Here is a 14,509-nt window from a genome sequence, read left to right on the forward strand (position 1 = left end):
CGCAGGCTGTGGGTATTTCTGGAAAATACACGAACTGAAACTGAAATACAGCCCTCTGATTTTTATTTTTTTCTTATTCTTAATAAGAGGGGGAATTTTTGCCTTTTCCCTTAACCACGTTTTGGTGCACAACTCCTGCGTCTCGCTGGTATTTCCCCCCAAAGGCTGTGCTGATGCATTGTTACACAGAAACTGTGGGGAGTTTCTCCGTGCTGGGGAAAAGCCTCTTTGGTCCTCTCTAGAGGGAGCTCTCTATAGGTTTAAATGCAACTTCAGTGGAGATGTGAGCTGTGACACCCTCAGGTGAAGGGCAAAGAGCACGCAGTGTTGTACGAAGAAGAAAACTGATGCACTTTTTTTTTTTTTTTAAAGAGGATTGTGAATTGTGTGTCCTGTTTTGGAAAAGACATCCCATCAACATGTCAAATATAGCTTTTGATAACCAAGCGGAGGTTCTTCCCAGCCTCACAGATCCTTGATGTTGACAAGGCTCTGATCCAGAAAAGCCACTGTGCCCCCAGCCTGAGCGGCTGCACAGCTGAGTGTGGCAATTTCCTTGATTGCCAAAAGTCCCCGTTTCTGAGCGTGTTTTTCCCCATTTCCAAACTGTTTTGCAGAGGTATCAGAACATGTTTAATACTTGAGAAAAATGTGAGTGTTGTGGTCATTGAGCAAGACTCACCCCTCTTCCCCTTCCTTTTGTTAGAGCAGAATGAGTCTGGATGGACTCTTGTTTACAGTCTCTTTACAGTGGGCTCTTTTTGCTGCCAATGCCACAAATGATGTCATTTGTTTAGCGGGAGACTGACTATTAGAAATGCCAAATGTAATTAGGATCTTTACTTTCAATTGCATTTCCCAAACACTCATGGTGAGAAATGGCTGCTACCTTTTGAACTCTCAGACTAGCAGTGGGAGCTTTCCCCTGCAAGGGCTGTTGGCAAAGGCTCCAAGCTAGGGCGAGAGGAGATTTCACACAGCATTTGCAATTCTCCTCTGCGTTTGGAAAGCTCATAAGCTTTCAGCCAGGGGGGCAATGATGTCACTGAAAATAACCCCTCTCCTGGTGGGGAAAATTAAAAAAATAAATAAATAAAAAAGAAAGAAAGAAAGAAAAAAACATTAACCCCCAGAGACTGCAGAGCTGAGGCTGTGCCTGCTCCAGGTCCTCCAAGCCTGGGAGGAATGGGGCCGAGGCCGGCCAGATGCTGCCAGCTGGTTTGGAGCCAGCGTACTGGGATCCTACTCCACCCATGACACTTAGAGAGAAACAAAGGGTGTAAAGGGTGTGTTAGGGACAGGAAGAGGCGTGAGGCTTGTGACTGTACTCCAGCTATTCTCCACTGTCAGGAGCCCCCTGAGGGAGGAGGTGGGAGGAGGCGAGGGGAGGAAGGCCAGTAGCAGATGGCATTAATTTAGCACAGCCCAAGGCTGCTGCACAGTGTGCTGCTGCTTGGTCTGTGTTTGGAACCAGCCTAAAACCTGTGGCCCCCTGCTTGCAGGCTGCCCTTGAACCCATAACACAGGGCGAGGGAGCAGGAGCATCCGAACCACTCCTGAAATTCACCCTGCGGAGCCCCAGCTGACAACAGGCAAGATGTTGTTAGCATGCAGCGAAGCTCTGGGGGCCCATCCCAGCGCTCGCTGACGTCAATGGAAACCTTTCTGTTGACTTCAATAGACTCTGGATCAGGCCCCCGGCTTCTAATTGTAAGCATACATGGTTTCTCTCCTTCCTTCTTCTGATCAGGGATGGTCAAATAGTGAACGCGACATCTGCTCTTCTACAGCCCTGGCTATCCAGGCACCTTGATGGAGGCAGCACGTAACTAGAGCAATGTGCATGCGGATGGTCTTAGACTTCTGGAGTCTATTTTGTTCTGATTTAGTGCATTAGGCACATGTTTGGCATTAGGAATACCGCTCTTCGTGGTGGCTGCAACCACTGCGCATGGTGGCACGCAGCCCTGCCCTCTGTTCTCCCCTTCTCCAGCAAGCGCCCACGTTTCAACCCGCTTTCCAGCCACTGCCTGCAAAATTCTGGGCCAACCAGACCCGAAGGGTGTATTTTGTTCCTCCTGTATTCACAAACCACCATAATTGTCAAGTGTGTAGCTCATGGGGCCTACCTGCTCTTCTGAGAAAATGGCAGGTAACCCATCAGAGAGCCCAGCCTGTGCCCTCATAGCTTTGGGTCACTGAGAAGCTCAGCGCAGCCCCTCCTGCTGCCTCCGATCCTTTGGTGCCTGCAGAGCCAGCTCCGTGCCCTCCTCAGATCATTTCCTGCATCCCCTACAATCCTCCCTCCACCACCTCTTCCAGGGATTTCACTGCAGGTTATTTGAGGATACGGCCACGCAAGTGAAAATATGACGATGAAGCACCTGTGTTTTGACTATACGCTGCCTTCTCCTGCTGGTTTTAATGTTCTCTGCATTCCCGTGTGATTACTTTTTCTGTGCTGCCTCTCTTTTATTGAGCTTGTGAATGCAAATCACTTCTGGGATGTTATTAATTTTCTTCCAGCTGATAAAACGTCTGTGAGGCAGGAGGGAGCACGAAGTCTGCTTTGTGTCCTTTGAGTTCTTTGAGCCAGCAGTTTTACCCTGCAGTTTACAGTTATTCCTGCAATAAATGGGTCCATAAAAGAGTTGCTGATTTATATTTTAAAAATAGGGGAAAAAATCTCAAAATTCTGAGAAAATTGATAAAGGGAAGTGTTTTTTTTTTTTTTTTCTTCCCAAGACCACATAACTGCTGAAAGTACAAGAAGCTGTTGGCTTTGGGCTCCTAAATTTACTGAATCACTTCTGCAAAACCCAAGCACTACATGGTATCCTTAAAAGGCCAGTCTACATTCATGATGCAGAGCTTTCCATTTTTTTTTTTTTTCAAATTTGCTATCATGTCATAGAAACCTTGTTATAGCTCACTATGGATTTAAGCAGAAGGTTCCTTTCAATGCATCCCATTAGAGTAAATCAATGAAAATTGAACATAAGGACAGAGCCAAAATATTTTACTGCTTATTTAAAATATCTTGCTATAATTTTGGTGCAATTGCTTTAGTGTATGCAGCTCGTTCCACAGCTGAATCCATACAGCCATCTATTTTAACTGATCCCATTTTTTTTTTTTTTCTGCTGGGTCAATAGGAAAAAATTGTGTTACCATTCTTAGGATATATTCTTAGCTAATGGTGAAAAAATATTTCCAACCCAGGTCAAGTCATAAGGGAAATGCTGTTAATGAACTTTGTCTCTAAGACTTGTAAATCAACAGAGGGCTACAGAGGTTTAGAGAGAGGGTTCTCATCTTTCCCTTTACTGTGGGCTGTCTTAGTCCCGTTCACTCCCATATTTTTTGAAGTGCAATAGACTGATTAAAGTATTTTTTTTTTTTCTCTGCATTTTAGTTTAGGAACAGGGGATGGGATTTGAAGCTTGACTTTGCCGTGCACATAAGTCCCTTGGTATCTGTTGTACAAGCCAGAGTGCAGCTGACATGGTGCGTGGGCTGGGAAGCAGGGCTTTGGTTTCAGCACAGGGACGCGAGTCTGCCGATCCCGGGAGGAGCATCATGGGGTGGGCACAGCCTGGGACTTCTGGCAAGGCACAAGCCAGCACACTGCTCCAGTCTCTGTACTTCATGTCCCGTCTTTTACAACACAGCCATGTTCTGCTCAGCATCCTGCTGCTGTGGGTGCTGAGTGAAATGAAGGGTCAGGCACAGAGTGCTTGAACCTGACCAGGTCTGGCTTTGCTGAGCAGCCCCTGGACGTGCTGTTCTGTTCACACCAGGGGTAGCATCAAAGTGAGTAGTGGCAGCCGGGCAGCTCTGGCCTTTCCTTGGATGTCAGCAGGAACTGATGGGACTGCGTGCGCAGTGAACTCCTTTCCTTTGCAGGAGGTGAGCCCAAGATGCTGCGGTGGGGCCGCCCTTTGTTCCAGGCAGAAAGCTGGTGTAGGACCCGCTTCCTGGAGACAGGGAGGAAGGAAACCCTAAGGAAGGAAGATTAACAACACTCTGAGTCACGACCTGATTCTCAGCCTGCCTCCGGCGGCATGTGTCCTGCTCACCATCAGTGGGGTTTAGGGCAAAGCTACAGCAGATGCCCCTGACTGGGCCCTTAGAAGTACTGCAAAGAAATTGCTTCTATGTTTTCAACTTAATGTTCTAGAATATAGTGTGTAAGCTGTTTTTAAAGGTAGTCCTATACGGAGCGTATATTGTCATGGCCGATTCAAAAAATTTTACCGATGAGCATGGGTCAGCACATGGGGGAACACAACAAAGGCTACTGTTGATACATCATCCCAGTTTGATGTACCATCTGGCTTGGTGGCTTTGGCGAGCCCCACAGAGATCCCAAAAGTAAACCCAAAGGAGAGCTGTGGTGAGTCAGAAGGTCGCTGCTGTACTGAGAAGATACTGCAGAGTTTTTGTGCCTTGCGTTCACCTTGTGAGTACAGAAAATCCTTCTATCACTGACGTTCTTGTTTTTAAAAGCTGAGGAACAGTTGGGAATACTCAGTGACTTCTAGCTTGAACTGCACTGTGAGGAGCAATGTGAGTAGGGAAATGCCCTTTCCTCTTCTCCCATGCTGATGCTACATCCTTGACCTCGGTCACAGTCCCTTCCAAGCAGCACTCCTCGCTGCGGCTAAACGACCTTCACACATTTGATACTGGAAAAGATGTTTTGGGTGTTTCATGAAAATGAACTCATCAGAGATGTGCTTAACCAGGGGCTTGGTGAGGTTATTCAGCTGAATGTGGGAATGAGTTGAGTTCTAGCAACACGACAAAAAAGCAAACCTGACATTCCGTGGTGTTGGAAAAGCAGTTGCTGTTGACAAGGCTCTGAAGGCAACTATCTGGGAAAAGAGGCAAATGAACCCAAACTCTGTGGGCTTTGACCCTGGTTCTCCTTTTGCTCTGCCTATGTAAATTCTGACAGATTCAGTCTTCAAATAAATCATGGAAGAGACAAAATTGTCAAAGTTTGAGAACAAGGGCAGCAAACCACTGAATGAAGGTAAAAACTTTTTTTTTTTTTTTTTTTCTGAGATTTGTCTCTCCAGCCTCAGATCCATGGACTGAGTTTGATAACTTAATACAGAGATGTTCTTGTTTGTTACTTCTTTCCAATCTTTCATGGTCATTCGAAAATTAAAACAGATCCTCCTCCTCCAGACAGTCAAGTACAGTGAAAGCAGCTTGTTACAAAACACGGCTAAGAATGTTTAAATAAAAATATGTAGAATAAAGAAGGAACTATTCATGATGCATCACTACTCTGACAGGCTGTGAAGTTATTTCACCCTTCAACACAAGTGCTAAAACATAATGGAATCCCTACTGAGTGTTTTCATGCCTACCAGAACATAAAAAAAGGCATAACAAAATGCCCAGTGTGCCCCTAACTATTAGCTTGGCTGAGTAAGGAGGCCAATAGAAAACAGTGGCACTGTGGGAAATATTTGTGGTGAGGGAAGGAAACAATAACTGAAAGTGATAAAAATGTATGATTCTCGCACAACCATGCATCGGCCAGGGAAACACATTGTGCCCCTTGCTATGAAAGACAACCTGCAGACACAGCATCAGTATAGGCTGTGCTTTTTTCTCTCTGCTGCCAGAAAGAAATGTAAAAGCCGGATTTTAAAAAGGCCTCCAGTTGGGAAAGGAAGCTGCTTCTGGTCCTTTTGGTTACAAAAAGGTCCATTCAGCTTGCAAGCAAAGCTATGAGAGAGATACTTGGAATGCACCATTTCAATCTGTTCTTTTTGCTTCCAGTTTAACTGAGAACGTGAAACAGGCACAGATGTAGCATTCCAGTGTGTGAAAGTGGGGCACTGAATGGTGCATTAACGTGAAGCTGGATTCTGCTGTCATTAATCAGGCCCTGTTCAGAAAGAACGAACAAGACAAGACTTCAGCCAAAAAAAAAATAAAAATAAAAAAAAATATATATATATATATATGTATACTTGGCCTTTAATATATAAGAATGTTAGTCAAATAACACTGAATCCACTGAACTTGATGAACTTTAGGTGATTGTTCAGGTTCACATCAGTGCTGAGCTGGCTGTAAATGACAATTTGTTCCAAAGAAGCTATTAACTTTTACTGCCTTTTTCTCTGATTTGCAGTGCAGATAGAAAACACCTCTGAGGCTGTGCATCCTATTTGATGTTTAAATGCGAAGACCCAAGGAAGAACTATCCTGAATTATTGTTGCTTACAACGAGGAAGTGAACTTTTATGAAGGTCCAAAAGCCCTTCTGTACTCAGAGGCTGGGATGGTTTCACTTTGTTCTCCCCTAGCCCTGATGTAGCTTCATAACCACCTGGTGGGAAGCGATGCTTACAGTGTTGTAAAACTGGTGGAAATAACAGGATTATCTTTGCCTAACCACAGGGTTTTCCACGTCAGGAATTCGAACATCCTGAAATCATTCTGCCCCCAGACATTTTTTTTTTTCCTTTTCGAAGAAAGGACTAAAATAATACGTTTCAGGCCTATGCATGGCCTTATGCTCTTCTCAGTGTGAAGCCCGCAAAAGGAAGGGGAAAGGAAAAAAGACAGGCTGAGGAACCTGTCAGCCAGAAGCCAGGCCTCCACCAACCCAAACCAGTATTTCTTCAACTTAAAAAAAGGTGTTTGCCAGTCAGGTGAAGGGCAGGGCCTGGAAAAGCCATTCCATTCAACGTTTGTACTGTCTGTAAGTCCTGAGCAACCAGGAACAGCACAGACATTTGGTAATTTGAGGGAAAACCCTGAATGCTTGTTGAAAGCTGTGGCTATTCTCCTTTCACGACCACTGCTCCATACTTCCTGCAGCAGTGAGGGTTGCAGGAGAGGAAGGTCGGGTTCCCCACTGCCCCCGGCTGACCTGGCCTGTGGGCCTGTGGTACAAGATGGTGCCTATGGTACAAGATGGCGCCTGTGGTACAAGATGGCACCCATGGCCCGGCCTGCCCTACTGGGCCTGCTCCTGGCTGCGTGTGGCACCCACAGCACCCGCTGATATCCACGGCCACCTTCAGCTCTTGTAAACATGAGCTGAGGCAGCTTCTCAGATCTCCAAATTGGTCGTGAAAGACTTAAAGCGTTTGTCTACACTTTTGGTTTTGGCGGTATCAGGCCTCCTTCTTAAAGTTCTCCAAGTAGCCTTTCAGCATTGTTGTTCTTCTGCTAAGAATATTTTTTTCTTGTATACGAAAATAATTGCAGTAGTGCTTGAAAGATAAAAATGTAAGTATGCTACATAAATTCAACATATTTTTTTATACCAAGCTTCCTTTAATATCGCTTTTTGTAGTCGTGACTGTGTGGAAAGCAGACAATTCAATTCTGCTGGATTTGCTTTCGGTCTGATTCCATAAACACTAGAAGTGTTAGCAAAACCTGAAAATCTTTTATTTCAGCTTAATTGAAGTAACTGATACAACATAATATAATTTATTTCCTTTCAAATTGAATGGTGGAAAATTGGCATTATTTGATGCCAGTTCTCAATTTGTTTCAGGAATATTCTAGCCAGTGGTGTAAGTTGGTTTATGTTCAAATTTTGCAATTATTCTTTCACTTCTTTTTAAAACGGTCACTTTGCTGGTGAACAGATCATATGTTAATGAAGTTTGAAAGGTCTTTTTTGAGCAACGTAAGACTTAATAAAACCATAATTTTGCATTTTACTGCTTCGGTGGGGAAAAGGTGCTAATTAAGAGTACCATGGCAAAGAAAACTGCTTTTGGCTCTGCCTACAAACTGGCTTATTCTTCTTATAAATAATCAGTCCCACTTAATTACCAGACCATATTGTATTTACTAGCTACAGTCAAGCATTCCCAGACCTCATGGTTTTAAGTCTGTGAAACACTTGAATATTATGATCTCACCTCATGATACAGAATCTCTCTATTCAAGTTTATACATGACGTGGAAAGTCTCCGGGATGTACTCTGAGGTGTAAAATTAGTGTAATTCCACTGGAATGAAAGAGACGTGCCAATTTATATCAAGTGAAGCTATGGCCCACAATGTCTCAAAGACATTTGCTTTTGTCTAGCAAACAAGCAAACAACATTCTTCATTTTAATGGAAAATAATGGTTAAGTCTGCCCTTGCTAATGTACAGAAGCAGATCAAAGATGGTACAACCTCAGCTTGCAAGGCAGTATTTCGCTAGCAGACAATTAATATGATAGTATCAGGGAAATGAAAATCTATTCCATGCCTAGGTGTTTCCCCTCATGGACTGTAAAACTACTGGGTTTATCATTTTCTGTGTTTAGGCAAAAAAGGTAACTCTTATTTGCATATTTGTCAGTTTGCGCTTGAGAGTACGAGATTTACTTAAAAACAAGCTCGGCGAGCTAAATGAAATGCCAATGGTCTTATTATCTTGAGAGAGCAAAGCACTTAAGCCCATGATTAAAATGAAGGTAATTGAATTTAAGTGTGCAGTAAAGTAAAGCATAGAAATAAATACTTTGCTGAATAAAAAAGAGATTATTCTCACACTTAAATGTAAGCACTAATAACTATTTTGCTAAAATTGAGGTTTGTAGCTTTCTCTCTGCTGTTCCAACTATGCCATTAATAAAAACTGGCACTAATTTCAGAGCTTTTCTAGGAAATTTGTATCACAGAATGAAGATCAAGGTGTTGCTTATACAATAAATTGGCAGAGTGGATTTGCAAGAGGAACACATTAAAATCTGGGCGTGATTATGTATGTATCAGAAAGGCAGGAAAGAGCTTAATTCATGTTGAATTGTGTGGCTTTCTCAGAAACATGTCCTTAGTAACAGAGAATTATAACACCTACTTGTTCTATGGAACTCCAGAAGGTCAGTGTTCAGGGGAACTTCAGTGTAACTGCAGCTGCTGTGTTTTTACACCCAACAACCTCTGTACCAAACACCAGTTGGTGCAAATCCAACACTGGATTATTTATTTATTTATTTATTTTTATTTTTTTTTTTACTGCAAGTTTAGGGAAGAAGAATGGACGAATGGAAAAGTTCAGCTGCAATCCCATCTCTCCACTGTCACAACAAAATATTTGGATATGACTTTTCCATTAAACGTTCCTCATTTGTCCTCTGATTTTAAAAAACATAATACTCTTTTTGTACATAACATTATACATGTAGGCTGTACTGCTGGGCTGAGGTGAATTGGATGAGGTTTAACAAGGCCCAGTGCCAGGTCCTGCACTTTGGCCACAATAACCCCATGGAATAGGCTTGGGGCAGAGTGGCTGGAAGACTGTGAAGAGGAAAGGGACCTGGGTGTGTTGATTGATGCTCAGCTGAACATGAGCCAGCAGTGTGCCCAGGTGGCCAAGAAGGCCAATGGCATCCTGGCCTGTACCAGGAATAGTGTAGCAGGAGCAGGGAGGTGATCATCCCCCTGTACTTGGCTCTGGTGAGGCTGCACCTCGAGTACTGTGTTCAGTTTTGGGCCCCTCACTTCAAGCCACAGAGGATGCCCAGAGGAAGACTGTAAGGACAGGGCAGGCAGGAATGTCACAGAATACTCTCCTAGCACTTAGGGACCTAGGAACTTAGCAACCTAGGAACTTACAGAGCCAGAGCTTGGTGTCTTGTTTTTATTTTTATTTTTTTTTTAATTTTTTTTTTTTTTTTTCCCAACAACTTTGTTATCCACAGATTGCCTTACTCCCTTCCCAAGCTCACTCAGGAATAGGTTGAGCTGGACCAGTATGTGCACTTGTGGCTGTGAAACTCCACCTCCCTCTGCTGTCAACAGTAACCAGGTATTAGCTTCTTTTTCTTTCAGTAGTTATACCTTCTTGGGGGATTATTGCCTCCTTTCCCCTGACATATTTTCTTCCCTGAGAAAGGTGGGAGACACTGTCAAGGGTCTTTTAGAAATCCAAGTAGAATGCAAGGAAATATCTGCTGGCTAAATCCTTCAAAGAACTCCAGCAGTGATCTGCAAGGTCTAACTTTCTTTTGCCGTGCTCATCCTTCTCCGTGAATGCATTACGGGCTCCTGGCTCCAATATTGGCAGATAACTGGAGCTCTGCAAGGGAACAAAACCCATGGGAGGGAAACACAAAGTTTTTTAAGAAACAGTTTGAGAGGACTGAGCTGATAATTTAGACGCAACCCCAGTTATTTCATGAAGATCAATGGCTAACAATTAGGCAAAATGGCTAATGATTAGGCATAATCATAATAATCTCATTAAATAAATAATACATGCTTCGAGTCTGCAAGCACCTAATCACAGGAATTTTATCTTCTGCTTTCAGTGATTCTTCTCGGATGTGCAGCTGTCAGACTGTTCCTGTTAACTGGACTTTGAAACCTCTAAGTGCTCTGCTGTCAACACGACTTCTGTTGTGTCTGTAAGTTCACGGAGCGACCAATCTTTCACAGACTTATATTTTAAAATATTTCTCATTCTGTTTTTGCCATCTTTATGTATACATGCTGAGTGGTAAAATGCAAATTTAGAAGGCCTGGTATGAGGATCATTCATACCTGGTGTAATGGTATTTTTTACATGGAAAGGGCCATTATCCTAATTAAGCTGGCCCATTTTGAGGGGCGGGTGTATTCACATGTGCATACGCATACAATCGAATGCATTAAATGCACACAGATCTATTCATATGTATTACACACACATATCTACATTTATTGCATCCAGACTGTGTGTATATCATACTTTCTGTGCAGAGCGACCTAACGCAAAGGGTCAGCACACTGCGATGGCTATCGCTCCCCTGTTGCACACAGAGAAGACTGCGCTGGATAAATTATTCACCAAAAAGCATCAGCCAGCCTCGCCACGGGCACGATTTACACCGGCAAAGCGCTTTTGATACGGATCGCGTGAGAGACACGGCACAAAAGATGGCTGCATTGCAGCAGACCGAGGAGCATTACTCCAGGATGAAGGCAGGAAGCAAAAATAGCCTTGCCACGCCGCTATCGCAGAAAGTTTCTAAAGCGGGAATGTGAATTCCCTGCCCTGCATGCACGCAGCCTGCGGCCGCTCAGCTCCACGCCCCAGCTCAGCTCAGCACCAGCTCAGCACCAGCCCCAGCTCAGCCCCTGCCCAGCGCCGCCCCTCTCCTCGCTGCTGCCAGGATGAGCGCACGGCAGAGGGCTGGCCGTCGCTTGCAAGGGAGCTGGAGCGAAAGGGAAGGGGCAGAAAATGGAGCGGCAGTAATGTCCTGAAGGTAAAGCTATGCTCAGTCGTTGTTGTCTTTTTTTTTCTTGTTTTTTTTTTTTTTTTTTTTTTTTCCTCTCCTCCCCGAGCCTGCCTCTCGCTTGTTTTTTTCGAGCAGAGGGAAGGAGACTCACTGAGATGGCGTCACTTTTTAAAAGTTTGCAGATTTTGCTGATTTTTTTTTGTTTGTTTTCCTTTTTTTTTTTTTTTTTTCTTCTTTAAGGGAGGGTTGTACTATTTGTAATGCAACTGTGCGATGTGGCCAAGATCTAAATATACGGCTGCGAAAACAACCCCTGAGATAGCGACACCGATAGCAGAGGCTATTGTTTAACTTTCAGGATTCCGATTAAATCCTGAAATGTTAAATATTTATTTAATGCGTACGGAGATCGGGAATTCTCGCTAGCTACACTAATGGAGTCAGAGCAGGCAGCGAGTTTTTTCACCTACCCCCCTCCCAAATCTAAATGGGGACTTCCAGATCTACGAGCAGGGACTCTGTGCCAATGCACAGACTGGAACATGAACATTAAAGGACAAAACAGTTTAGCTTTGTTTTAGGAGTTTGATTTCAGTTAGTTAAGCAAACTATCGTATTTTTTCCCATTTCTCCAGCTCAATCCAAACATAACATTCCACAGGCTAAAATCTGGTACAAAATAAAACCCACTTAGTAGCAGCTGGAGTTACATTCACAGTCTAAAAATGATCTCAAAGCGCCTCGAGAATCCTAAATGTCAGGACTGCTAACGCTCCCATCATGGCCTATGTACCGCTGCAATCCTCTGAAGTGGTTACCTGGCCAAGAGTTGGGAACAGACAATAAGAAGCCAGCAGACAGAGAGCCAAGGAGACACTAAAAGCTAAAGAACACGGTTCTTCATGATGTTACATTGCAGCAGTTAGCTTTCTTAAATGTTAATACATTCTCCCTAGGAGATGCTTCTTGGCTCAGTGTTTGTTGTTTGTTTTTTTCTCTGTACTATTTTGTACGTTGTCACGAGTACATAAGATCAGTTTAGAGTATGAAGGCTCTCTAAATTTTGGCTGGAGTTTCAATGAACTCACAGGGAAGGCGGGTGTGGGGTGATAAACTTCAGGCTCTGCAAGTTCACATCTCACTCAAGCATTTCACTCAAAAAGAACAGTGTCCTGGAGTCAAAGTATAGTTGAAGTTATAGTTTGTCCAGAGAAGGGCAACAAAGCTGGTGGAGTCACCACCCCTGGACGTCTTTAAAAGACGTTTAGATGCAGAGCTTAGTGATATGGTTCAGTGGAGGACTTGTTAGTGTTAGGCCTGAGGTTGGACTAGGTGATCTTGGAGGTCTCTTCCAACCTAGATGATTCTGGGCTTCTGTCGTTCCCAAGCTGTGGTGAATTGTAAAACTATTTTAGTGGTAGTGCCTCACATGGGGCCTATCTCAGCAGTTGGAGCAAAAGGTTTATGACCTTCTAATTTTTCCTTTACCATGTGAAGGTGTTTGGATAATAACAGTAATGCCAACATTTCAGATTTGCAAAAAAAATGTAAGCAAGATTGAAAATAAATCCTTTGCCTTTTGATTTTCCTCCTTGTATTTCCTTTCCAAACATATGTCAAAGGGCAGTGCTGAAAGAGTGGAAGAAAACCCAGCAGTGATAAAAGCCTGAATGAAAAATAACACTTGACTATTACTATGAGAAACTAGAGATTTCCTCATCTTATTGGCTTCTCCCACAAGCTTTAATTTCTGTTTCGGAAAATGATCCAGTTCCCCTTCCTCTTTTTTTTTTTTTTTTTTTTTTTTTTTTTTTTTTGACTTCTGTGGGAATAGCTTCATTGTGAACAGAAGCAAATAACTTGCAACACGCTGTCCCAAACTGCACCATACTACGCCCCATAACACTTTTATTTTACGATAGGTATTATTATGCTTGTATATGCAGATCTTGATACTGCAGAGGAAATTATTAAAGCCAACTATTTGGTCATGAGGGTTGAAAAAAAAAGTTGTTTCCCAAAGTGTGCCACAAAATTTAAATACGAGTTGTAAAGGCCCGGTGTGGTGTAACTTGAGGACTTCGGTGGAAGTACACCTAATGCACCCAGGAGAAGGTCAAGTCCTGTCAGCTCCGCCATGGGAAAGCTTTGGTAGTCTGTATTGCCGTCACTAATTGGTCTGTGTTGTGAAATCCTCGGGTGATAACGTGCTGTTAGAAAGTTGTCTTATGAGTAATTAAGCTTAGGTCTAGCTATTATAACCTGATTTGTTACTCATGCACTAGAGTCATCGGCGGTGTTTTCTCTCAAGATGCAGATAAAGCTCAATGTCCTCTGCGCTGGTCTGAGCCAAAAGTGCCTGCATAATGACTGGAGAGATTTTAGCTATAGGTAGGTTCAGGCACATGCGGCGGGAAGCATTATCTTTAATACAAGAGGTACAATTATTGTAGCAGATCACTTGTATTTCAAATTGTTCCTTTTTCCTTTCCTTTCTTTTATGAAGAGGGAATGATGTGGGATGTGTACCTTTCTTCAATTAAAGTTGAAAATACTGATTTTACTCTTTTTTTTTTTTTTTAAATCTCTCTTTGAGAGTGTTTCTGTTTATTGTATCCAAGCTTCTCCATAGAGTGGGTGTAACCAGGAGAAGAATTTGGCCCATAATGCGAGCTAAATTTTCAGCGCTTCCACTATTTAGAGCTCTGCTGTGTTAAAAATAGCTTCCCTGTGGTTTTGGCCATGGAGCCACAAATACAACTTTTCAGTGCAGAGTTATTGTGGATGTTGGTCCCAACTATTGCTACAAGAAATGGAATTCCAGCTCACGACTGTGTCAACAGATGGTTGGTTGTATTGAATGTGAGGTTGTGTGTTAGATCTCGCTGTCCCAAACAGAGAATGCGGCCCACCCAAATGCCAATCACGTTCAAAGGGAGAATGTTTCCAAGGATTTGGCCTTGGGAGTGAAAAGCCCTGGGAAAAACTGCGTCCATGCTGGCAATAAATGGGAAGAACGTGCACAGAAGGCTCCAAGGGTGGCTACCGGTGCAGGATGTTAAACAGGTGCTGGGGAAGTGAGTAAATCTTTAAGAAGAAAACAACACAACTTTGTTCGTGAGTAATTTTGAGCATAGTTTATACAAAAGAAAAAAGCTCATAGTAACCTGTGACGTATCTTCCTGCTGCCTGCAGGTTTTGGATGTGGTTGCTACAGCCAGCTTTCAGGAGGTGGGAGCTACCTTCCCTCTGAGTTTAGCAGTGGGTGACAGACTCCAGAAAGTGTTCTTGTAATGGGAGGT

General features: G+C 43.3%; 1 protein-coding gene across 1 annotated transcript in view; it reads left to right on the top strand.

The window, feature by feature from the left end:
* The window catches only part of SMAD5 (SMAD family member 5), a 68,188-nt gene that overhangs the window by 28,091 nt on the left and 25,588 nt on the right, over positions 1 to 14,509 (top strand). The window contains exons 2-4 of the mRNA XM_084535580.1: positions 9,690 to 9,796; positions 10,320 to 10,394; positions 10,729 to 11,234. The gene's annotated coding sequence lies outside the window, so the exon portion shown is untranslated. The remainder of the gene's footprint in view (positions 1 to 9,689; positions 9,797 to 10,319; positions 10,395 to 10,728; positions 11,235 to 14,509) is intronic.

The sequence above is a fragment of the Aythya ferina genome (assembly GCF_964211825.1).
Source record: "Aythya ferina genome assembly, chromosome: 14".
Lineage (NCBI taxonomy): Eukaryota > Metazoa > Chordata > Aves > Anseriformes > Anatidae > Aythya > Aythya ferina.